Source organism: Staurois parvus, unplaced genomic scaffold, assembly GCF_062004578.1.
Source record: "Staurois parvus isolate SC_StPar_1 unplaced genomic scaffold, SC_StPar_1.0 ptg001135l, whole genome shotgun sequence".
Taxonomy (NCBI): domain Eukaryota; kingdom Metazoa; phylum Chordata; class Amphibia; order Anura; family Ranidae; genus Staurois; species Staurois parvus.
In genome coordinates, this window is record NW_028318931.1 from 417,614 (window position 1) to 444,351 (window position 26,738).

At 45.2% G+C, this 26,738-nt stretch overlaps 1 pseudogene; it reads left to right on the plus strand.

Annotated features, from left to right (window-relative positions):
- Nucleotides 1-1,778: 1,778 nt before the first annotated feature.
- Nucleotides 1,779-26,738, plus strand: part of LOC149439292 (olfactory receptor 52P1-like) — a 75,044-nt pseudogene continuing 50,084 nt past the window's right edge.

Below are 26,738 nucleotides of genomic sequence, written 5' to 3' on the forward strand. Positions count from 1 at the left end.
ATTCACTATATCCGCTCTCCCCGGACCCTGCATTCACTATATATGGTCTCCCCGGACCCTGCATTCACTATAGCCACTCTCCCAGGACCCTTCATTCACTATATCCGCTCTCCCCGGACCCTGCATTCACTATATCCGCTCTCCCTGGACCCTGCATTCACTATATCCGCTCTCCCAGGACCATGCGTTCACTATATCCGCTCTCCACGGACCCTGCATTCACTATATCCGCTCTCTCCCCAGACCCTGCATTCACTATATCCGCTCTCCCCGGACCCTCCATTCACTATATCCGCTCTCCCAGGACCCTGCATTCACTATATCTGCTCTCCCTGGACCCATCATTCACTATATCCGCTCTCCCCGGACCCTGCATTCACTATATCCGCTCTCCCCGGACCCTGCATTCACTATATCCGCTCTCCCCGGACCCTGCATTCACTATATCCGCTCTCCCCGGACCCTGCATTCACTATATCCGCTCTCCCCGGACCCTGCATTCACTATATCCGGTCTTCCTGGACCCTGCATTCACTATATCCGGTCTTCCTGGACCCTGCATTCACTATATCTGGTCTCCCCGGATCCTGCATTCACTATATCTGCTCTCCCTGGACCCTGCATTCACTATATCTGCTCTCCCCGGACCCTGCATTCACTATATCTGCTCTCCCCGGACCCCGCATTCACTATATCCGCTCTCCACGACCCCGCATTCACTATAGCCACTCTCCCAGGACCCTGCATTCACTATATCCGCTCTCCCTGGACCCTGCATTCACTATATCCGCTCTCCCCGGACCCCACATTCACTATATCCGCTCTCCCTGGACTCTGCATTCATTATATCCACTCTCCCAGACCCTGCATTCACTATATCTGGTCTCCCTGGAGCCTGCATTCACTATATCTGGTCTCCCACAGTGCACACAACATGTAAATGCAATTATTTATCATACTGGAAGCAGGGCTTGAGATGGCCATCATAATAGAAGCAGGGCTGGAGATGGCCATTATACTGGATGCAGGGATTGAGATGGCCATCATAATGGAAGCAGGGCTTGAGATGGCCATTATACTGGAAGCAGGGCTTGAGATGGCCATCATACTGGAAGCAGGGCTTGAGATGGCCATCATACTGGAAGCAGGGCTTGAGATAGCCATCATACTAGCAGCAGGGCTTGAGATGGCCATCATACTGGCAGCAGAGCTTGAGATGGCCATCATACTGGAAGCAGGGCTTGAGATAGCCATCATACTAGCAGCAGGGCTTGAGATGGCCATCATACTAGCAGCAGGGCTTGAGATGGCCATCATACTGGAAGCAGGGCTTGAGATGACCATCATGCTGGAAGCAGGGCTTGAGATGGCCATCATAATAGAAGCAGGGCTGGAGATGGCCATCATACTGGAAGCAGGGCTTGAGATGGCCATCATACTGGAAGCAGGGATTGAGATGGCCATCATAATGGAAGCAGGGATTGAGATGCCCATCATAATGGAAGCAGGGCTTGAGATGGCCATCATACTGGAAGCAGGGATTGAGATGGCCATCATACTGGAAGCAGGGCTTGAGATGGCCATCATGCTAGAAGCAGGGCTTGAGATGACCATCATACTGGAAGCAGAGATTGAGATGGCCATCATACTGGAAGCAGGGCTTGAGATGGCCATCATAGTGGAAGCATACTGGAAGCAGGGCTTGAGATGGCCATTATAGTGGAAGCATACTGGAAGCAGGGCTTGAGATCACCATCATACTGGAAGCAGGGCTTGAGATGGCCATCATACTGGAAGCAGGGCTTGAGATGACCATCATACTGGAAGCAGAGATTGAGATGGCCATCATACTGGAAGCAGGGCTTGAGATGGCCATCATAGTGGAAGCATACTGGAAGCAAGGCTTGAGATGGCCATTATAGTGGAAGCATACTGGAAGCAGGGCTTGAGATCATTAGCATACTGGAAGCAGGGCTTGAGATCACCATCATACTGGAAGCAGAGCTTGAGATGGCCATCATAGTGGAAGCATACTGGAAGCAGGGCTTGAGATGGCCATCATACTGGAAGCAGGGCTCAATTTACCCTTGATTTACTGAGTGTTTTATTATTTATTTATTTATTGGGCATAGTTTGCTGTTAGATAAATAAATAATGCAGTGCTGGAAATTCATAAATGACTAATGCATAAATTGTGAGTGCAAAGTGGCGCTAAAGAGATCAAAATACAAATAAAATGTACCGTCATATACTGATGTGAAAAATTGTGACTATTATAACCGTCGTGACATTGTAATTACTAAAAATATTGACAATAAAAATCAATAAACATGGAAATGCATAAAACAGCCCAATTTGTTCCGTGAAATCCTTGCGCGTGACTTCCGTGATTAGGATCTGTTGTGTGATTGCACTCACCAGAAGCACAATATTATTGCGCATGTGTATAATTGATCCTCTGTGGTCATCTGGGTTCAGGCAAGACCGAGTCCTCGTTATATCAAACTAACCAACTATAATATTACCATAAATGGGTCATGAATTATTATCTATAAAAAAGTGATCATGGTAAAAACATATTCTCCAAAGAAAAAAAAGGTTTATATGACAGTAGTCCGTTTAGTCACTGGTAGCCATTTTATCATGGCCCAGAGGGACTACAACAGTCAGCAAAGCTCAGCATATACATTTTAAAACATACGCAGACAGTCCATTGATGAAGGTCATTTGATACATTTAAAGAATCCCAAACAAGAAATTACAATAAACACAACGGGTAAGCGTAGTTGTCCTTTTGTTGTGGCCATGATGGACTACAAATGACAGCAAGGCCAAAAACTTTTTTTCATGATAACCACTTTGTCCTTATTAATAATTATCAAATGAGAAAAAAACATTTTTAAATTAAGGAATAGTATATATAGTCTGTGGCCTAAAATCCGTAAAAAAGAATATATGAAAAGAATCTTTATATGTAAAAATTAGTCCCAGCAATATCGGGTGATCAGCCGTTACATGGTAAGAACTAAGAATCAAAACAAGCATAAGAATAATATAAAAGTAAATCTTAAAATAATAATACGCACTAAGAATGATTATCTGAAACGTGGAATATGAATAAAACTGTATCCAAAAAGGATGGAATACCTAAATACCTATTAAAACTTGTTAATAACAATGAACTGCAACACTCTAAAGATGGGGCTAAAGTGCGTTAAATCTATAGCATGAAGGATAGCAACATATGATAAAATAATTGTAAAAACCACACTAAAAAAGGTACCGTATTTTTCGCCGTATAAGACGCACTTTTTCTTCCCCAAAACTCGGGAGGAAATGTCAGTGCGTCTTATGGGGCGAATATGGAGCGGCCAGTCCGGTATTTCCACCGCGGCCGTGTCAGAATACCGGGCCGGCCGCTCAGCTCTGCAGCGGGACCTTACCTGTTCCTCTATCCAGCGGCGTGCTGTCTTCCCGGCTTCTGTAGTGTGGGCGCTGGGCATGACAGCCGGGTGCCAAGTGCGCATGCGCAAGAAGCGGTGCTTTTTGTGAATGGTAAGGCGGTACCTGGGACACATGACAGATCCCAGAAGCCGCCGGACCAATCACAAAGCGCAAGTGCTTCTCGCTCATGCGCACTGGGCACCCGGCTGTCATGCCGAGCGCCATTACAGAAGCCGGGAAGACAGCGCGCGGCTGGATCGAGGAACAGGTAAGACAAAGAACAACTCCGTGGAAGTAAGAGCGGGTACCTGTCAAATTCAGGTACCCGCTCCCCACCTCCCCACAGGTCAGCAGTCATCTGTATTGTCCGCAGTCTCTGGTCATCCCTGTGCTGTCCGCAGTCTCTGGTCATCCCTGTGCTGTCCGCAGTCTCTGGTCATCCCTGTGCTGTCCGCAGTCTCTGGTCATCCCTGTGCTGTCCGCAGTCTCTGGTCATCCCTGTGCTGTCCGCAGTCTCTGGTCATCCCTGTGCTGTCCGCAGTCTCTGGTCATTCCTGTGCTGTCCGCAGTCTCTGGTCATCTCCTGTACTGTGTCTGCAGTCCATTAGTTCAGAATTTTTTTTTTCCTGTTTTCTGGCTCTAAAACCTAGGTGCGTCTTATGGTCAGGTGCGTCTTATACGGCGAAAAATACGGTATATGATGGGTAATTTTTTTTTTCTAAAAAATAAAAAAATATATATATATACTGTATATATATACATATACATACAATGTTACCAAATAAATTCAAAGCTCATAGGACCGTCAGAATGTATCAAACATAAAGAACAGGATGCATGAGAAGCATGCAAATCATGCATACATTCCACAAAATCAACTATTGTCTATAAAGCAGTTTATATCTATATCTATGTTATGTCCATAAGGTGACATGGTTTGCATTTCAAAAATCCATTTGGTTTCTAACATAGATACTGCCCGTCGTTTATGACCACCTCTCCAATGTTGTCCAATGAGGTCTATACCTATGAATCTTAAATGTGTGGGGTCTCTTTGGTGACAATACCTAAAATGCTTTGAAAGGGAATGCTCTTTTAATCCTCTTTTAATATTGTAGACATGCTCACTGAGTCTGTCCCTTAATCCTCTAGTAGTTCTACCAACGTATTGCTTCTTACACGGACACTCGAGTAAATAAACGATATGTGTGCTATTGCATGTAATAAGGGATTCCTCTACAGTATATGATTTCCCTGTCACATTAGATGTGAATTCATTAATCGTTTTCTTACGAGTGCCGTTATATTTGCATATTACACATTTATTTGTCAGGGTCCTGTCCACGGAAGAAGTTCTGGAAGATCTGGCATTTCTGCCAGTACTCTGCATGGCCTCAGAAGTACACATCAGCCTCAGTTTGGTGCCAGATGGCCTTTATAAGGAGGCTCATCACTTCCTCAAGTTGCTGGATGATCTCTAGCTCCCCGTGCCCTGTTCCTGTTTCCTGTGATTCTGACCTGTGATTTCCTGTTACCGACTCGGCTTGCTCCTGGACCTGTTTACTTCGCTTTACCCCTGATCTGACCTCGGCTTGGCTTACGGATACTCTCTCTCTCCTCCGTGTATGACCTCAGCTATCCCATCTGACTACGTCTGCTCTGATTCCCACCTGGTACCTGACCTTGGCTTGAACCGACTACCCAGTAAACATCTAAATCCCGGAAGGGCTTACATACCACGCACACGCACCTCCTGTCTGCAGACCTATCTCCATGCACCAGCTGTGCTTCTGAGTGGACCACCGACCAGCAATTCTACAGGTGACCTGTGCAATTTTGGGCCAGACTCCCGCTGTCCCACTCTCAGGGGAGTCCGGAACTTAGCCGCAAGGGAAGCCCTCTCTCCATTGGCCTCCATCACCAGGTAAGTGATATTATTGCAGGGATGGAACCCTTTAATTCCAAAGGAAAATGAAACGTAGGTAGGTGGATTAATAATGTTAGGCGCTATCCGGTGTCTAAGAGATGGAGCTCTACGAAAGACAACTTCTGGTTGGTCTGGTAGACTGCTACCCTGGATGGGGTCATTTTTAAGAACTGCCCAATTTCTTTTAAGGATTTTAGTCACATCTTTGTATTGAACAGGGAAGTTACTGGTAAATGGACAGAATCGTGTGGGTTTGTCTCTGCTCTTAGAGGAAATGAGCTCTAGTCTATTTAACCTCCTTAGCGGTAATCCCGAGTGTAGCTCGGGGTACAATTTCTATACCAAGAGCGGTAACCCCGAGCTACACTCGGGCTTACCATGCGGCGTTGCTCTGGGGGTCCCTGCAGCACTTACCTTGTCCTTCGCTCCCACGATGTGTCCCCTGCAGCGTCCCCAGCCATCTCCTCCGGCCGATGCCGGCATCCGGCTTCTGTGTTCCGGTCCCTGTGACGTCGGGACGTACGGGCGCCGGAATTTTTTAAAAAATGTCATTTTTGCTGTCATTGCTGTTTCAATGCATTTCACATACATTTTGTCCCTACTGCTTTGTCCTGTGCCCTTCCTGCATTTTGACTGTTCTTTCTGCCTGGAAACGTAGAAAAGTCCATGGCGTCCAAAAAGCGTCCCTTTACGTCAAAAGCGGTTTTAGAACAGCGATAGTAAATCAGAACCACTTGCAGAATTGAGTGATAATGATTCGTGGGGGAAATTCCTCATCAGACACTGAAAACGATTTTGCGACTTTGCTCAGCGATGTGCGAATTTGCCTCTGTATTTCAAATTTCAGTGTTTTTGGTTTGATTATATTATTGAATTAAATTTATTATTATTATTATATTATTATTTTTTATGATTATTTATTAAATTATAATTCATGATTTCGTGTTTCAAATTTTATCCTACCCGGGATGTTTAATAGACTCTTGTTCGGACAGATTTCAGTGAGTTATTCTTAAAAATTACAGCCTACAATAAAAAACTACATATTTCCATGCAAAAAAATGTACCGCTTTCAGCACCAAAAATCGGAAAGAATCATACCGCCAAGGAGGTTAAATCAGCAACCTCTGTTATATTCTGGTTCAATAAAGTCATATCATATCCTTTCTCAACGAATCTATCTTTCAGTATCTCCGCCTGAGATTAAAAATCTTTCAGGTTGTCACAGTTCCTACGAATATGTAAAAATTGCTCCTTCGGTATGTTCTTTAACCATGATGGATGGTGACAACTATCAACAGGTATGTAGCTATTCCTATCAGTGTTTTTAAAAATGTTTTACTGACAATCTTAGTGCCATCATTAATCAAAATGAGATCTAAAAAATTAATTTCCCCATAGTCATATTGATATGTCAATTTAAGATTAAGATCATTGAAATTAAGAGTATTAAAAAAATGTAGTACAGAAAATTCACTGCCTTGCCATAGGAGGAAAATATCGTCGATGTATCGGCGATAGAAAATGAATTCCGGCCAATCTCTAGAATAAATTCAATTCTCCTCCCATCTAACCATAAACAAACTCGGAAGGCTGGGAGCAAATTTCGCTCCCATAGCAACTCCTGTGATCTGTAAATAAAAATTGTTGTCGAACCAGAAGTAGTTATGTTGCATAGCATAGTTCAACAATTCTAAAATATACTCTTTCTGACGATGGGGAATGTCTTCTGCCATAACCAAATAAAACTCTACTGCCGTCATGCCTTCGTCATGTTTATCATTGCTCTATAGTGAGGCAACATCGACTGTGACTAGATATGTAGAGGAATGAATGGTAACATCTTCCAAGTCTATCAGTACCTTTAAGAAATGCTGGAGTAGAAGTAACTAGCGGTTGTAGGAAGTAATCTATATATTCCCCTATTCTGGAACTCAGGGAACCTATCTCATTTACAATTGGTCTGCTTGGAGGGTGTATCGGATCCCTATGGATCTTTGGCAAACAATAGAGGATTGGTCATTTTGGGGCTACCGGGCATAAAAATTATTTTTCTTTTTTATTTATAATGCCTCCTTCATATCCTTTTTTGATTATCTTTTTGAGGTCCTTTTTAACCACTTCCAGTCCGGACACTTTCCCCCCCCTTCCAGTCCGGACACTTTCCCCCCTTTCAGTCCGGACGCTTCCCCCCCTTCCAGTCCGGACACTTTCCCCTCCTTCCAGTCCGGACACTTTCCCCCCCTTCCAGTCCGGACACTTTCCCCTCCTTCCAGTCCGGACACTTTCCCCCCCCTTCCAGTCTGGACACTTTCCCCCCCCTTCCAGTCCGGACACTTCCCCCCCCTTCCAGTCCGGACACTTTCCCCCCCCTTCCAGTCCGGACACTTTCCCCCCCCTTCCAGTCCGGACACTTTCCCCCCCCTTCCAGTCCGGACACTTTCCCCCCCTTCCAGTCCGGACGCTTCCCCCCCTTCCAGTCCGGACACTTTCCCCCCCCTTCCAGTCCGGACACTTTCCCCCCCCCTTCCAGTCCGGACACTTTCCCCCCCCCTTCCAGTCCGGACACTTTCCCCCCCCTTCCAGTCCGGACACTTTCTCCCCCTTCCAGTCCAGACACTTTCTCCCCTTTCCAGTCTGGACACTTTCACCCCCTTCCTGTCCAGGCCAATTTTCAGCTTTTAGCACTATCACACTTTGAATGACAATTGCGCGGTCATGCGACACTGTAACCATATGAATTTTTTAGCATTTTTTTGAGACAGATAAAGCTTTATTTTGGTGGTATTTATTCACCACTGGGATTTTTATTTTTTTTTGCTATGTTAATGAAAATGTCCAAAAATGCTGAAAAAAAGTGTTTTTCTTGTACAATTTTGCAAATAAATAATCTTTTAAGTTATCTTTTTAGTAAAAAAAAAAATAACCCAAATTAGTTTATAACCAAACATTATAATTTTTTCACAAATGTGTTTACATTTTTATTTTTTTTATTATATTATTGTTTTTGGTATTTTTTACATACTGTCACCCTAGCAGTACAGTGTCACCATGGGGGGGGTTATGAAGATTTTTTTTTTTTTTTTTTTTTTTACACTGATTGCTTTTACACCCATAAAGGCTATAAAAGCAATCATTTCTCCTTCTCTCTGGCAGCCATTGAGAAATACTGTGAGAGCTGTGATTGGTCACAGCTTGTCACATGGTACAAGGCTGTTGTGAATAGCCCTGTACCATGTGATCTCTGTGATTATTCACAAATTTCACACGTAGTAAGCAATGATGTCAGAAGTGACATCTTGCTTACTACTCTTCATGTGATCACTGATTGCCCAATCAGTGATCACATGATCGGGACCTCGTACAGAGGTCTCGTCTAACGATCGGTGTCCGGAGGACACAGTGGGCACTGGATCACGGCGCTGCGTGCTCCCAGAAAGTGCGCACAAGCAGGGGGTGGGGAGGCCATTTATAAATGGCCACCCGCCCCTGCACTGCTCCCGTCTGGCCGTTTATATACAATGGCCGTATGGGAGGTGGTTAAAGGGCACCAAAGGATTTTTAAGTAACAGTTTGTAAGTCTCTTTTTCATCTAAAATCTTATGTACTTGTTCCATATAATCCTCTTGAACCACTACCCCTCCTCCCTTGTCAGCAGGGCGAATGACTAAGTCTTTATTGTCCAAAAGTGTTTTTATTCCCTCACTAATGTGTTGCTGATTATTCTAGTTCTTTATTTTAAGGGCTTCCAGATCTTTGATCACCATATCACGGAAGATGGGGGGGTTAAACAGGGAAGCATTTTTCAGATTTGAAGCTTTGATGTCACAAATATTATTATTATTATAATTTTGCCTAGTTAGGGGGTTACTGATAAAATGTCTTTTTAAAACCAATCTTCTTGTGAATTTGTGTACATCAATATAAGTTTGAAATGTATTAAGTTTGACTTTGGGGGCAAATTTTAGACCCTTATTTAGGAGTACGAGTTCATTATTAGTCAAAGATGTCTGGCTCAGATTGAAAATGCCAGTATTTTCTAGGTTCTCCTTTTCTCGGGGTCCATTGTCCCCTCTTTCCCCCTCGTTTTCCTCTATTCTTCCTTGTTGAGCCTCCCCCTAAACAATGACCTTGTCGCTTATGTTGCATTTCAGTATACAGGTTCTGTTGATCATAGTTGTGTTGTGTAGGACCATTACCATCATTCCCTTGGTCGCGGGTATAACCATTTTGTGAATGTTGCTGGTAAGGTCCCCGGTTATTTCTTTGTGGTGGATAATAAGAACCATTATCAATATGTTGGGAGAAGGATTGATCATTGGGATCTATTTCCTCTTATGTATAGGTTCTGCTCAGAGTATTGATTAGGGTATTGGTTATTATTACCCCTAGGTCCCCTCCATGCAGGAGCGGACTGACCATTTGAAAACTCGGGCATTGCCCGAGAGCCCGGGGTCAGTAAGGGGCCCCATGAGATGCCCCTGGTACCTTTTTCATAGGCGTTTTTGAGTTTGGGCAAGGACACAGGGGCCCCATGATCCCCTATTGCCCGGGGGCCCCATGAGTTGTCAGTAGGCCCCTGCTTCCATGATACATTCCAGAGTCTTAATTGACTAGATTGCCCAGTAGCCTCCCTAGCGGTCTGATTATGTCAGTATTTCTGTGCTCAAAGCGGTACATTTTTTTGCATGGAAATATGTCTTTTTTTATTGTAGGCCTGTAATTTTTAGGAATAACTCACTGAAATCTGTCCGAACAAGAGTCTAGTAAACATCTCGCGGATGATAAAATTTGAAACACAAAATCATAAATTATATTTTATAAATAATCATAAAAAATAATAATATAATAATAATAATAAATGTAATTCAATAATATAATCAAACCAAAAACACTGAAATGTGAAATAGAGCGCCAAGTTCGCACATCGCTGAGCAAAGTCGCAGAATCGTTTTCAGTGTCTGATGAGGAATTTCCCCCACGAATCATTATCACTCAATTCTGCAAGTGGTTCTGATTTACTATCGCTGTTCTCTAGCCGGTCTAAAACCGATTTTGACCTAAAGGGACGCTTTTTGGCCGCCATGGACGTTTCTCAGTTTCCAGGCAGAAAGAACAGTAAAGATGCAGGCAGGGCGCCGGACAAAGCACTCGGGACAAAATGTATGTGAAATGGTTTGATACAGGAATGTTATACGATGTGATTTTACTGTATTTAGTGAAGGTCACTTTTTCACATTTTTGAATTTCCCGCCAGTTCTGTCCCCCGTACGTCCCGACGTCGCAGGGAACGGAACCCAGAAGACAAATGCCGGCATCAGCCAGAGGACATTGCCGGGGACACTGCAGGGGGGACATCGCGGGAGCGCAGGACAAGGTAAGTGCAGAAGAGATCCCGGAGCAACGCTGCAGTGTATTCCCGAGTGTAGCTCGGGGTTACCTCTTGTGGTGCTGAAACTTTACCCCGAGCTACACTCGGGAATACCACCAGGGGGGTTAAAAGTGGGCTTATATAAATTGGGTCTGTTGTGTTGTACCCTATCCAGGGGCGGACTGACAACTCATGGGAACCCCCGGGCAATAAGGGATCATGGGGCCCCTATGTCCTCGCCCACACTCAAAGCACACCAAAAAGAGCCTATGAAAGGTACAAGGGACATCTCATGGGGCCCCCTACTGACCCCAGGCCCTCGGGCAGTGCCCGAGTTCCCCAATGGTCAGTCCACCCCTGACCCTATCATTATGATAGTAGTTAGGTCGGTGCCCGGGGTCATTAGGATGGATTCTCATATCTCAATTCCCTATGTTGGGGTCTCTGAGGCCATGGAGAGCCTCAAACCTTGAATTACCATTTCTTGGAGGTGTCAAAAATTGATTGTTCGACGTTTGGTATCCCCTCTTTGGGGTGTTATGAGGACGGCGTGGACCTTGTTTCACCAAATTTCCTCTATATCCATTATTCCTATCAGCAGCAGGTTGCCGAGGAATATACTGGGTAGGAGGATTAGACTGGGACTCTTTTTTGGCAATTTGCCATTTGAAAACCACGCTGTCCTCGTAGTCATTTGAATCTCTAGAGAATTTCTTTCTCTTTTTAATTTTTTTGTTCTTTTTCTGATTTCTCCAAAAGGAGTTTCAGTCTACCGGATTCTATTTTATATTCTCCTCTTCCCATGTATGAGAGAGATCCCGGAGCAACGCTGCAGTGTATTCCCGAGTGTAGCTCGGGGGGGTTACCTCTTGTGGTGCTGAAACTTTACCCCGAGCTACACTCGGGAATACCACCAGGGGGGTTAAAAGTGGGCTTATATAAATTGGGTCTGTTGTGTTGTACCCTATCCAGGGGCGGACTGACAACTCATGGGGCCCCCGGGCAATAAGGGATCATGGGGCCCCTATGTCCTCGCCCACACTCAAACCACACCAAAAAGAGCCTATGAAAGGTACAAGGGACATCTCATGGGGCCCCCTACTGACCCCAGGCCCTCGGGCAGTGCCCGAGTTCCCCAATGGTCAGTCCACCCCTGACCCTATCGTTATGATAGTAGTTAGGTCGGTGCCCGGGGTCATTAGGATGGATTCTCATATCTCAATTCCCTATGTTGGGGTCTCTGAGGCCATGGAGAGCCTCAAACCTTGAATTACCATTTCTTGGAGGTGTCAAAAATTGATTGTTCGACGTTTGGTATCCCCTCTTTGGGGTGTTATGAGGACGGCGTGGACCTTGTTTCACCAAATTTCCTCTATATCCATTATTCCTATCAGCAGCAGGTTGCCGAGGAATATACTGGGTAGGAGGATTAGACTGGGACTCTTTTTTGGCAATTTGCCATTTGAAAACCACGCTGTCCTCGTAGTCATTTGAATCTCTAGAGAATTTCTTTCTCTTTTTAATTTTTTTGTTCTTTTTCTGATTTCTCCAAAAGGAGTTTCCTCAAGATTAGGAATATGAGCAAATTGTAAAAAAATTGGTACAATGACCTTCATCAATGGGCTGTCTGCGTATGTTTTAAAATTTCTATGCCGAGCTTCGCTGACTGTCGTAGTCCCTGTGGACCACGATAAAATGGCTACCAGTGACTGAACGGACTACTGTCATATAAACCGTTTTTTTCTTTGGAGAATATGTTTTTCCCATGATCACTGTTATATAGATAATAATTCATGGCCCATTTATGGTTATATTATAGTTCATGCTATAGATTTAACGCACTTTAGCCCAGGGGCGGACTGACCATTTGGAAACACGGGCACTGCCCAAGGGCCCGGGGTCAGTAGGGGGCCCCATGAGATGCCCCTGGTACCTTTTTCATAGGCTTTTTTGGGTGTGGGCAAGGACACAGGGGCCCCATGATCCCCTATTGCCCGGGGGCCCCATGAGTTGTCAGTCCGCCCCTGCTTTAGCCCCATCTTTAGAGTGTTGCGGTTCATTGTTGTTAACAAGTTTTGATAGGTATTTTATCCATCCTTTTTGGATACAGTTTTATTCATATTCTACGTTTTAGATAATCTTCTTCTAGAAAATGGCGCCCGTTTGCGCATGCGCTCGAGGCTAAAATAGCGCCCGTTTGCGCATGCGCACAGGCCTATATGAGGCGAAGACATCAGCGGCAGGCAGATCGCTTTGACAACGTGCATGCGCACGAAATGCGTCACACTTTCACCCCCTACCTGTCCAGGCCAATTTTCAGCTTTCAGCGCTATCACACTTGAAATGACAATTGCGCGGTCATGCAACACTGTACACATATGAATTTTTTAGCATTTTTTTTTGAGACAGAAAAAGCTTTATTTTGGTGGCTTTTATTCACCGCTGGGATTTTTATAGTGGCGTTTTGCCCTAATTAGTGGTGTTTTCCCATGTTTTTCAATGTTTGCGTTTTTTAGAGGTTTTTTTACCAAAAAAAAAATTTTTCTGGTCAAAAAAAGTCCAAAAATGCCAGTTTGCTTTGGTATCCAGCTGTTGCCAAACTACAAGTCCCATGAGGCATTGCAAGATTGACTGTTACAAGCAAGGTGTTTTACCGCGGTTTACAGCGTTTTGCCGCGTTTTTCAGCGTTAGAACATTTTTAGACCTCACGCGCACGGGACATTTTGTTAACGCCGGTAACGTTAGCTGTGTAAAGTCACGTTAAAAATGTGAGTTTTTGAGCTTTTTTAGCATTTTTGCATTAGTATTTAGCAGCGTTTTCCACGATTAGCGGCATTTTTTTCGCGTGTGCGTTTTTTTGAGGTTTTTTTTTTGCCAAAAATGTTTTTCTTTTTGGTCAAAAAAAGGCCAAAAATGCTGGTTTGCATTTGGTCTCCAGCTGTTGCCAAACTACAAGTCCCATGAGGCATTGCAAGATTGAGCAAGGCGTTTTTCCGCGTTTTGCTGTGTTTTTCCGCGTTTTGCTGCGTTTTTCAGAGTTAGAGCGTTTTTAGCCCTCGCGCACACGGGACATTTTGATAACACTGGTAACGTTAGCTGTGTAAAGTCACGGTAAAATCCTGAGTTTTTCAGCTTTTTTTGCATTAGCGTTTAGCAGTCTTTTACCACGATTAGTGGAGTTTTCCCACGTTTTTCAACGTTTGCAATTTTTAGAGTTTTTTTTTTTTACCGAAAAAAAAACTTCTGGTCAAAAAAAGTCCAAAAACACCGGTTTGCGTTTGGTCTCCAGCTGTTGCCAAACTACAAGTCCCATGAGGCATTGCAAGATTGACAGTTACAAGCAAGGCAGAGGCATGATGGGACTTGTAGTTTGGCAACAGCCGAAGGGCCGCCAGTTTGACCCCCTTGCAGGGAATCCGTGGATTCAGTATATTTCATGTGGCCCTTGCACCTCTCCTGCAGGTACCCCCTTGCCTCCACCCCTACCTTGTCTCTGCAGTCCCCCTTAGAGAGAAGAATAGAACAAATCTGCCAAATCCTCCTCATTCCCGCACCCCCTCATCTCCGCCTCCCCTGGTCTCAGCATTCAGCAGACTCTTGTAACTGACTCCACTCCTCCTCTGGTCCTCCTCCAGACCCTGCACTTTCTGCTTTCCAGCTCTGCCCCTCAATGGGGGTGCACAGTGATGTTAGGGAAGGTGTGGGATTCTTGACATCTGATGTAGTGGGAAGGGGAATATCCAATTGCCTCTCGGGGGATCAGGAAGGAATTTTTTTCCCTGTAGGAGCAAATTGGATTGTGCTTTGCTGGGTTTTTTTGCCTTCCTCTGGATCAACTGTGTGTGTTGGATTATAACTTTTTTTGGTTGAACTGGATGGACTTTTGTCTTTTTTCAGCCAGACTAACTATGTAACTATGTAATTATGTGATATAATCGGACAGTGTGCATATGACCAGCCAGGTACTGATGATGAAATGATGTAAAGATGCTGGAAATGGATGCTATCAGGGCACTCTATCGTCTGCCAATGCCACTGGGGTCACCCCATATAGCCGGGAACGAAGTCCACACTTGAGCTGTTAATGATGAATGATCCCTGACTTCTCCATCAACACCAACAACACCACCATCAGTACCTCCCCTCAAGCCAGAGTACTTGGTGTCATCCTAGACTCCAATCTGTCCTTCCAGCCCCAAGTCCATTCGCTGACAAACTCATGTAGACTTCACCTCCACAACATCTCCAAAATACGACCGTTCCTAACCTCGGAAACCACTAAGCAACTCATTCACTTCCTTATTATATCACGCCTTGACTATTGTAACTCCCTCTTCATTGGCTTACCTAACCGCAGGCTATCCCCTCTTCAGTCTATCTTGAATGCTGCGACCAGACTCATCCACCTTACTAACCGCTCTGTATCTGCCACCTCTCTCTGCCAATCCCTCCACTGGCCTCCACTCAGTGTCCTCCATCCCTCTCTGTCAATCCCTCCACTGGCCTCCACTCAGTGTCCTCCACCCCTCTCTGCCAATCCCTCCAGTGGCCTCCACTCAGTGTCCTCCATCCCTCTCTGTCAATCCCTCCACTGGCTTCCACTCAGTGTCCTCCACCCCTCTCTGCCAATCCCACCACTGGCCTCCACTCAGTGTCCTCCACCCCTCTCTGTCAATCCCTCCACTGGCCTCCACTCAGTGTCCTCCACCTCTCTCTGCCAATCCCACCACTGGCCTCCATTCAGTGTCCTCCACCCCTCTCTGTCAATCCCTCCACTGGCCTCCACTCAGTGTCCTCCACCTCTCTCTGCCAATCCCTCCACTGGCCTCCATTCAGTGTCCTCCATCCCTCTCTGCCAATCCCTCCACTGGCCTCCACTCAGTGTCCTCCACCCCCTCTGCCAATCCCTCCACTGGCATCCACTCAGTGTCCCCCACCCCTCTCTACCTCGGAAACCACTAAGCAACTCATTGACTCCATCATTATATCACGACTTGACTACTGTAACTCCCTCCTCACCGGCCTACCTCACCGCATGCTATCCCCGCTTCAGTCTATCTTGAATGCTGCGGCCAGACTCATCCACCTTACTAACCGCTCCGTATCCGCCACCCCCCTCTGCCAAGCCCTCCATTGGCTCCCGAATGCCCAACGCATAAAATTCAAAATGCTAACATTGACTTATCAAGCTATTCATAATACTGCCCCAAACTACATCACCGATCTGGTATCCAAATACCACCCAAACCGTACTCTCCGCTCTTCACAAGACCTCCTTCTCTCTAGCTCCCTGGTCTCCTCCTCCCATGCCCGTCTCCAGGACTTCTCCAGGGCTTCACCCATTCTCTGGAACTCCCTACCCCAATCCATCAGACTGTCACCTACTCTCCTCACCTTTAGGCGCACCCTGAAAACCTATCTCTTCAGGGAAGCCTACCCCACCCTCACCTAATTACTGAACTCCTCTACTCTGCCTACCACTCCATCCCCCACAGCCACTTCCTCCTGTACTACTATCCCCTCCCTCCTAGATTGTAAGCTCCAAGGAGCAGGGCCCTCGATCCCCTCGTGTATTGTATTGTTACTGTACTGTCTCGTGTATTGTCTCCCATTATAATGTACAGCGCTGAGCAAACTGTTGGCACTATATAAATCCTGTATAATAATCTCAGAATATGCGAATAGATTAACCCACAAAAGTCGGTCCCCATTTTCTCAGGGGAATAGAATTTTTTTCTTTTTTATACTGATTTGAGGGATGATGGCAGCCACACATTTCAACCACCACAACACATAATATGACAAGACAACCATTCAGATCAATGTATCATTTTGTAAAAGGAAAGGTGTTGTCTTCTTGTGTGTTGCTTCACATTGAAGGAGAGATGTGCTGCCTCCGGGTGAGCCTGTTCTCAGCTTTGCTACACTCAGTAAATGTCTCATAGTTGAAAGCTCAGATAGTTATGAGTGAAGGACTGAACTTCACTGAGATACCTGAACACGGCCAGTTGGCATCACATGTATGTGCAAATGGATGTAACAAAATCTGAGTGGCTAAGTGATTAGCACTTCTGCCTGGCAGCACTAGGGTCATTGGTTCATATCCCAACCATGGCACCACCTGCCTGGAGTTTGCATGCTCTCCTGAGTGGGTTTCCTCTGGGTACTCCGGTTTCCTCCCACACTCCAAAGACATACTGGTGGGTTAATTGGCTCCTGTCTAAATTAGCCCTAGTATTTGCTAGTATAAGTTAGTATAAGTTATTCGGCAACAACTGTGACATTATTTTAGGTGAAAAAATAATACATACAGTATTTTTCCTTCCATAAGACGCACCTAGATTATAGAGGAGGAAAACAAGAAAAAAAATATTCTGAACCAATGGACTGCAGATATAGTACAGGAGATGACCAGAGACTGCGGACATAGTACAGGAGATGACCAGAGACTGCGGACACAGTACAGGAGATGACCAGAGACTGCGGACATAGTACAGGAGATGACCAGAGACTGCGGACACAGTACAGGAGATGACCAGAGACTGCAGACACAGTACAGGAGATGACCAGAGACTGCGGACATAGTACAGGAGATGACCAGAGACTGCGGACATAGTACAGGAGATGACCAGAGACTGCGGACACAGTACAGGAGATGACCAGAGACTGCAGACACAGTACAGGAGATGACCAGAGACTGTGGACATAGTACAGGAGATGACCAGAGACTGCGGACACAGTACAGGAGATGACCAGAGACTGCGGACATAGTACAGGAGATGACCAGAGACTGCGGACACAGTACAGGAGATGACCAGAGACTGCAGACACAGTACAGGAGATGACCAGAGACTGCGGACACAGTACAGGAGATGGTCAGAGACTGCGGACACAGTACAGGAGATGACCAGAGACTGCGGACACAGTACAGGAGATGACCAGAGACTGCGGACACAGTACAGGAGATGACCAGAGACTGCAGACACAGTACAGGAGATGACCAGAGACTGCGGACACAGTACAGGAGATGACCAGAGACTGCGGACACAGTACAGGAGATGACCAGAGACTGCGGACACAGTACAGGAGATGACCAGAGACTGCGGACACAGTACAGGAGATGACCAGAGACTGCAGACACAGTACAGGAGATGACCAGAGACTGCGGACACAGTACAGGAGATGGTCAGAGACTGCGGACACAGTACAGGAGATGGTCAGAGACTGCGGACACAGTACAGGAGATGACCAGAGACTGCGGACACAGTACAGGAGATGACCAGAGACTGCGGACACAGTACAGGAGATGACCAGAGACTGCGGACACGGTACAGGAGATGACCAGAGACTGCAGACACGGTACAGGAGATGACCAGAGACTGCGGACACGGTACAGGAGATGACCAGAGACTGCAGACACGGTACAGGAGATGACCAGAGACTGCGGACACGGTACAGGAGATGACCAGAGACTGCGGACACGGTACAGGAGATGACCAGAGACTGCGGACACGGTACAGGAGATGACCAGAGACTGCGGACACGGTACAGGAGATGACCAGAGACTGCGGACACGGTACAGGAGATGACCAGAGACTGCGGACATAGTACAGGAGATGACCAGAGACTGCGGACACGGTACAGGAGATGACCAGAGACTGCGGACACGGTACAGGAGATGACCAGAGACTGCAGACAGTACAGGGATGACCAGAGACTGCGGACATAGTACAGGAGATGACCAGAGACTGCGGACACGGTACAGGAGATGGTCAGAGACTGCGGACACGGTACAGGAGATGGTCAGAGACTGCAGACACGGTACAGGAGATGACCAGAGACTGCGGACACGGTACAGGAGATGACCAGAGACTGCGGACACGGTACAGGAGATGACCAGAGACTGCAGACATAGTACAGGAGATGACCGTAGACTGCGGACATAGTACAGGAGATGACCGGAGACTGCGGACACAGTACAGGAGATGACCGGAGACTGCGTCATCTCCTGTACTGTGTCCGCAGTCTCTGGTCATCTCCTGTACTGTGTCCGCAGTCTCTGGTCATCTCCTGTACTGTCTGCAGTCTCTGGTCATCTCCTGTACTGTGTCCGCAGTCTCTGGTCATCTCCTGTACTGTGTCCGCAGTCTCCGGTCATCTCCTGTACTGTCCGCAGTCTCTGGTCATCTCCTGTACTGTGTCCGCAGTCTCTGGTCATCTCCTGTACTGTGTCCGCAGTCTCTGGTCATCTCCTGTACTGTCTGCAGTCTCTGGTCATCTCCTGTACTGTGTCCGCAGTCTACGGTCATCTCCTGTACTGTGTCTGCAGTCTCTGGTCATCTCTGGGGAAGAAATGTGCATCTTATGGAGCGAAAAATACGGTATATCTTTTTTAGGACAAACAAACTTTCTTTTGGTGACATTTGGAGATATTTTCAATATCGATGGCAAACACTGTATGGCCATATACTGTATGAATAAGTGCTCACCTTCAGTTGATTGGGCAGGATTGTGAGCCTAACTAGACCTGCTAGGACAAGAATGAACCTACACAGGGGCGGACTGACCATTCGGGCATTGCCCGAGGGCCCGGGGTCAGTAGGGGGCCCCATGAGATGTCCCTGGAACCTTTCATAGGCTTTTTTCCCAACCACCAGCCAGTACTGCAGATCTATAAGGATAACACTATCATGGAAGCCGAACGTTGGCGCCTCGTTGGTGTCAGAAGGATCAATATGACAAATGTTATGCTACTTGAGAAATCTGGTTTCACCACCAAAGCGTACAATCTTCAATGTCCGTTCAATCAACCAAACTGAAAGACGTTTAAGTGTAATCCTGGACTCCCATCTGTCCTTTCAGCCCCAAATCCAATCGCTGTCCAAATCTTGTAGACTTCACCTCCGCAACATCTCCAAGATACGTCCGTTCCTAACCTCGGAAACCACTAAGCAACTTATTCCCTCCCTTGTTATATCTCACCTTGACTATTGTAACTCCCTCCTCATTGGCCGACCTCACCGCAGGCTATCCCCTCTTCAGTCCATCATGAATGCTGCTGCCAGACTCATCCACCTTACTAACCGTTCTGTATCTGCCATCCCTCTCTGCCAATCCCTCCACTGGCCTCCACTCAGTGTCCTCCACCCCTCTGTGCCAATCCCGCCACTGGCCTCCACTCAGTGTCCTCCACCCCTCTCTGCCAATCCTTCCACTGGCCTCCACTCAGTGTCCTCCAGCACTTTCTGCCAACCCCTCCACTGGCCTCCACTCAGTGTCCTCCACCCCTCTCTGCCAATCCCTCCATTGGTCTCCACTCAGTGTCCTCCATCCCTCTCTGCCAATCCCTCCATTGGCCTCCACTCAGTGTCCTCCACCCCTCTCTGCCAATTCTTCCACTGGCCTCCACTCAGTGTCCTCCATTCAAAACAGTAACAATAACATATAAAGCCATTTATAACTCCGCCCCAAATGACATCACCAATCTTGTCTCCAAATATCACCCAAATCGTCCTCTCCGCTCCTCCCATGACCTCCTACTCTCTAGCTCCCTTGTCTCCTCCTCCCATGCTCATCTCCAGGACTTCTCTAGAGCCTCCCCAATCCTCTGGAACTCTCTACCCCAATTTATCAGAATATCGCCTACTCTGCTCACTTTGAGGCGATCTCTAAAAAACCTCCACCCAGTGTCCTCCACCCCTCTCTGCCAATCCCACCACTGGCCTCCATTCAGTGTCCTCCATCCCTCTCTGCCAATCCCTCCACTGGCCTCCACTCAGTGTCCCCCACCCCTCTCTGCCAATCCCTCCACTGGTCAGCACTCAGTGTCCTCCACCCCTCTCTGCCAATCCCTCTACTAGCCTCCACTCAGTGTCCTCCATCCCTCTCTGCCAATCCCTCCATTGGCCTCCACTCAGTGTCCTCCACCCCTCTCTGCCAATCCTTCCACTGGCCTCCACTCAGTGTCCTCCACCACTTTCTGCCAACCCCTCCACTGGCCTCCACTCAGTGTCCTCCACCCCTCTCTGCCAATCCCTCCATTGGTCTCCACTCAGTGTCCTCCATCCCTCTCTGCCAATCCCTCCATTGGTCTCCACTCAGTGTCCTCCACCCCTCTCTGCCAATTCTTCCACTGGCCTCCACTCAGTGTCCTCCATTCCTCTCTGCCAATCCCTCCACTGGCATCCACTCAGTGTCCCCCACCCCTCTCTACCAATCCCTCCACTGGCCTCCACTCAGTGTCCTCCACCCCTCTGCCAATCCCTCCACTGACCGCCACTCAGTGTCCTCCATCCCTCTCTGCCAATCCCTCCACTGACCTCCACTCAGTGTCCTCCATCCCTCTCTGCCAATCCCTCCACTGGCTTCCCATTCAGTGTCCTCCGGACCTCTCTGTCAATCCCACCACTGACCTCCACTCAGTGTCCTCCACCCCTCTCTGCCAATCCCTCCACTGGCTTCCCATTGCCCAACCAATAAAGTTCAAAACAGTAACAATAACATATAAAGCCATTTATAACTCCGCCCCAAATGACATCACCAATCTTGTCTCCAAATATCACCCAAATCGTCCTCTCCGCTCCTCCCATGACCTCCTACTCTCTAGCTCCCTTGTCTCCTCCTCCCATGCTCATCTCCAGGACTTCTCTAGAGCCTCCCCAATCCTCTGGAACTCTCTACCCCAATTTATCAGAATATCGCCTACTCTGCTCACTTTGAGACGATCTCTAAAAAACCTCTCTCTTCAGGGAAGCCTATCCTGCCCTCAGTTAATAATGGAATCTTCTACTCTTCCAACCAGTCCATCCCCCACAGTTACTACCTTTGGTACCAGCAGCCCCTCCCCCTTAGATTGTAAGCTCTCAGGATCAGGGCCCTCCTATCCCTCTTGTATTGAAATGTATTGTTGCTGTATTCTCTCTCTTTATTTTGTAAAGCGCTGAGCAAACGTTTGGCGCTATATAAATCCTTTTTTAAATGTTTCCTTTTGGATGGAATTTTTTGAGTGACTTTATTATTTATGGACACTTTTTGGTGATTTATGAAAGATTTGAACTTTACTGACTTTCACTTATTATTTGAGCAAGTTTTGGAGGATTTTTTGTTTATAGCACTAAAAAGGGTTTATTCAATGATTTTTTTCTTTCAAGGGTGAAAGAAGACCTTTATGGAGGCTTACGGGTTAATATTATTATTTTTGGATACCGAATTGAATTTTTTATTAGCTATAAATACTATATAATAATAATAATAAAGAAGGACTCCATGATAAATAAAAAATGTCCCATGCAGTGGGGCTGCTAACTGCTTGCTTTGTCTAGGGGCACACCAAAAGGCAATACTTACTCGATACCAGGGGTGGACTGACCATTTGGAAACTCGGGCACTGCTCGAGGGTCCGGGGTCAGTAGGGGGCCCCATGAGATGCCCCTGGTACCTTTTTCATAAGCTTTTTTGAGTTTGGGCAAGGACACAGGGGCCCCGCGATCCCCTATTGCCCGGGGGCCCCATGAGTTGTCAGTCCGCCCCTGCTCGATACTTCAATCCTATAGAAAACAGAGTTCCCCCACATCCAGCAGTGGACTATCCCTGCCATACTCATGTCCAGAGCAAGTCTATGGGAATGATGACGTCAGCAATAGTCCATTCATGAGATCTCTAGCAGGCGGGAAGCAGGAGCAGCGGGGACTGGTCTTTCTCTCTGGATTAGATATGTATATCTCCGCTCTGCAGTCCCCGAGACAAAAGAAACCAGTTAACCCATGAAGTTGAGGCACAGCCCCACTGCGTGGCAAAATCCAAATCTTGCCCAGAAGTCTTCTTCAAGTACTTCTCTAGGCATTCCCCATAGAAAGGCTACCTTCGTTCTTTCATATCAACATGCTTGTCCTTGGTGTCACTGATATAGTGGGCCCACTGTTTGTTTGTTAGCCTTTCCTTCCTTCTCCTTAGGGTGTAATTATACATCTTTTCATGCCACGGTTGTCATCTATCTGCCCAGAAACCACTTTCCACCCCTTCATCCTTCTTCTGATAATTTCCACGTTCTCTGTTTGTTCATGCATAGAGAGTACCAGGGGCGGACTGACAACTCATGGGGCCTCCGGGCAATAGGGGATCATGGGGCTCCTGTGCCCTTGCCCAAACTCAAAAAAGCCTATGAAAAAGGTACCAGGGGAATCTCATGGGGCCCCCTACTGACCCCTGGCCCTCGGGCAGTGCCCGAGCTTCAAAATGGTCAGTCCGCCCCTGGGTGTAATTATACATCTTTTCATGCCACGGTTGTCATCTATCTGCCCAGAAACCCCTTTCCACCCCTTCATCCCTCTTCCCAAAATGTTTTCTTTTGTTCTTCTGATCATTTCCACGTTCTCCGTTTGTTCACGCATAAAGAGTACCAGGGGCGGACTGACAACTCATGGGGCCCCCGGGCAATAGGGGATCATGGGGCTCCTGTGTCCTTGCCCAACTCCAAAAAGCCTATGAAAAAGGTACCAGGGGAATCTCATGGGGCCCCCTACTGACCCTGGGCCCCTGGGCAGTGCCCGAGCTTCCAAATGGTCAGTCCGCTCCTAGAGAGTACGTGTGTGTAAAACATTCTACACGAATGTACAGTATGTGCTTTAAATGTCAATCATAACAATTGCCTGTCATCCGTGTCTTACTCAGACTTGAAAAATATACGCATGAATATTGCAACATGCCTTTTCCATGAATCAAAAATACAGGTTTTTTTTTTTGGCTTTTTTTTTTTAATGACAATAAAATTATGATTCTAGTATGAAACAAACTGCAAAGTTATTTATAAATTAAAGTCTTTTTTTAATTTTGGGTTTCTTATACAAAAAATATAAATAAATAACAAATTAAAAACAAAAAAAGTTTACAATGGTTAGAAAAACAGAAATAAATGAAAGGGAAAAAAAAGGAAAATAATCGTTAAGGGCAAAGGGAGTAAACTAGATGATTCGGGTAAACTAAGGCTGAATAACAGGATACATAGAAACACATTTAAAGAAAAAACATTTTTTTTTAATCGTCAGTTGGCTCACATCAAATGCAGATGAAGGAAACAGTGAATACAAAAGTAATAATGTTACTTTGTATCTATCTCCCATCTGATCCATGTTTATAAACAATGTTACTTTGTATCCATCTCCCGCCTGATCGATGTTTATAAACAATGTTACTTTGTATCCATCTCCCGCCTGATCGATGTTTATAAACAATGTTACTTTGTATCTCTCTATCTCCCGTCTGATCGGTTTATAAACAATGTTACTTTGTATCTCTCTATCTCCTGTCTGATCGATGTTTATAAACAATGTTACTTTGTATCTCTCCATCTCCCGCCTGATCGATGTTTATAAACAATGTTACTTTGTATCTCTCTATCTCCTGTCTGATCGATGTTTATAAACAATGTTACTTTGTATCTCTCCATCTCCCGTCTGATCGGTTTATAAACAATGTTACTTTGTATCTCTCTATCTCCTGTCTGATCGATGTTTATAAACAATGTTACTTTGTATCTCTCCATCTCCCGCCTGATCGATGTTTATAAACAATGTTACTTTGTATCTCTCTATCTCCCGTCTGATCGATGTTTATAAACAATGTTACTTTGTATCTCTCCATCTCCCGTCTGATCGATGTTTATAAACAATGTTACTTTGTATCTCTCCATCTCCCGCCTGATCGATGTTTATAAACAATGTTACTTTGTATCTCTCCATCTCCCGTCTGATCGATGTTTATAAACAATGTTACTTTGTAACTCTCCATCTCCCGCCTGATCGATGTTTATAAACAATGTTACTTTGTATCTCTCCATCTCCCGTCTGATCGATGTTTATAAACAATGTTACTTTGTATCTCTCCCGTCTGATCGGTTTATAAACAATGTTACTTTGTATCTCTCTATCTCCTGTCTGATCGATGTTTATAAACAATGTTACTTTGTATCTCTCCATCTCCCGCCTGATCGATGTTTATAAACAATGTTACTTTGTATCTCTCTATCTCCTGTCTGATCGATGTTTATAAACAATGTTACTTTGTATCTCTCCATCTCCCGCCTGATCGATGTTTATAAACAATGTTACTTTGTATCTCTCCATCTCTCTTCTGATCGATGTTTATAAACAATGTTACTTTGTATCTCTCCATCTCCCGCCTGATCGATGTTTATAAACAATGTTACTTTGTATCTCTCCATCTCCCGTCTGATCGATGTTTATAAACAATGTTACTTTGTATCTCTCCATCTCCCGTCTGATCGATGTTTATAAACAATGTTACTTTGTATCTCTCCATCTCCCGTCTGATCGATGTTTATAAACAATGTTACTTTGTATCTCTCCATCTCCGGTCTGATCAATAATTATAAACAATGTTACTTTGTATCTCTCCATCTCCTGTCTGATCGATGTTTATAAACAATGTTACTTTGTATCTCTCCATCTCCCTTCTGATCGATGTTTATAAACAATATTACTTTGTATCTCTCTATCTCCTGTCTGATCAATGTTTATAAACAATGTTCCTTTGTATCTCTCTATTTCTTGTCTGATCAACGTTTATAAACAATAATCCTTTGTATCTCTCTATTTCTTGTCTGATCCATGTTTATAAACAATGTTACTTTGTATCTATCTCCCGTCTGATCGATGTTTAGAAACAATGTGACTTTGCATCTCTCTATCTCCCATCTGATCGATATTTATAAACAATGTTACTTTGCATCTCTCTATCTCCCATCTGATCGATGTTTATAAACAATGTTACTTTGCATCTCTCTATCTCCCATCTGATCGATGTTTATAAACAATGTTACTTTGTATCTCTCTATCTCCTGTCTGATCCATGTTTATAAACAATGTTACTTTGTATCTATCTCCCGTCTGATCGATGTTTAGAAACAATGTGACTTTGCATCTCTCTATCTCCCATCTGATCGATATTATAAACAATGTTACTTTGCATCTCTCTATCTCCCATCTGATCGATGTTTATAAACAATGTTACTTTGTATCTCTCCATCTCCCTTCTGATCGATGTTTATAAACAATGTTACTTTGTATCTCTCTATCTCCCGTCTGATCGATGTTTATAAACAATGTTACTTTGTATCTCTCTATCCCCCTTCTGATCAATGTTTATAAACAATGTTACTTAGTATCTCTCTATCCCCCTTCTGATCGATGTTTATAAAGAATGTTACTTTGTATCTCTCTATCTCCGGTCTGATCAATAATTATAAACAATGTTACTTTATATCTCTCTATCTCCCGTCTGATCAATGTTTATAAACAATGTTACTTTGTATCTCTATCTCCTGTCTGATCAATGTTTATAAACAATGTTCCTTTGTATCTCTATTTCTTGTCTGATCAACGTTTATAAACAATGTTACTTTGTATCTCTCTATCTCCGGTCTGATCAATAATTATAAACAATGTTACTTTGTATCTCTCCATCTCCCTTCTGATCGATGTTTATAAACAATGTTACTTTGTATCTCTCTATCTCCTGTCTGATCAATGTTTATAAACAATGTTCCTTTGTATCTCTCTATTTCTTGTCTGAACAACGTTTATAAACAATGTTACTTTGTATCTCTCCATCTCCCGTCTGATCCATGTTTATAAACAATGTTACTTTGTATCTCTGTCTCCCGTCTGATCGATGTTTATATACAATGTTACTTTGCATCTCTCTATCTCCCATCTGATCGATATTTATATACAATGTTACTTTGCATCTCTCTATCTCCCATCTGATCGATGTTTATAAACAATGTTACTTTGTATCTCTCTATCTCCTGTCTGATCAATGTTTATAAACAATGTTACTTTGTATCTCTCCATCTCCCTTCTGATCGATGTTTATAAACAATGTTACTTTGTATCTCTCCATCCCCCGTCTGATCGATGTTTATAAACAATGTTACTTTGTATCTCTCTATCTCCCGTCTGATCGATGTTTATAAACAA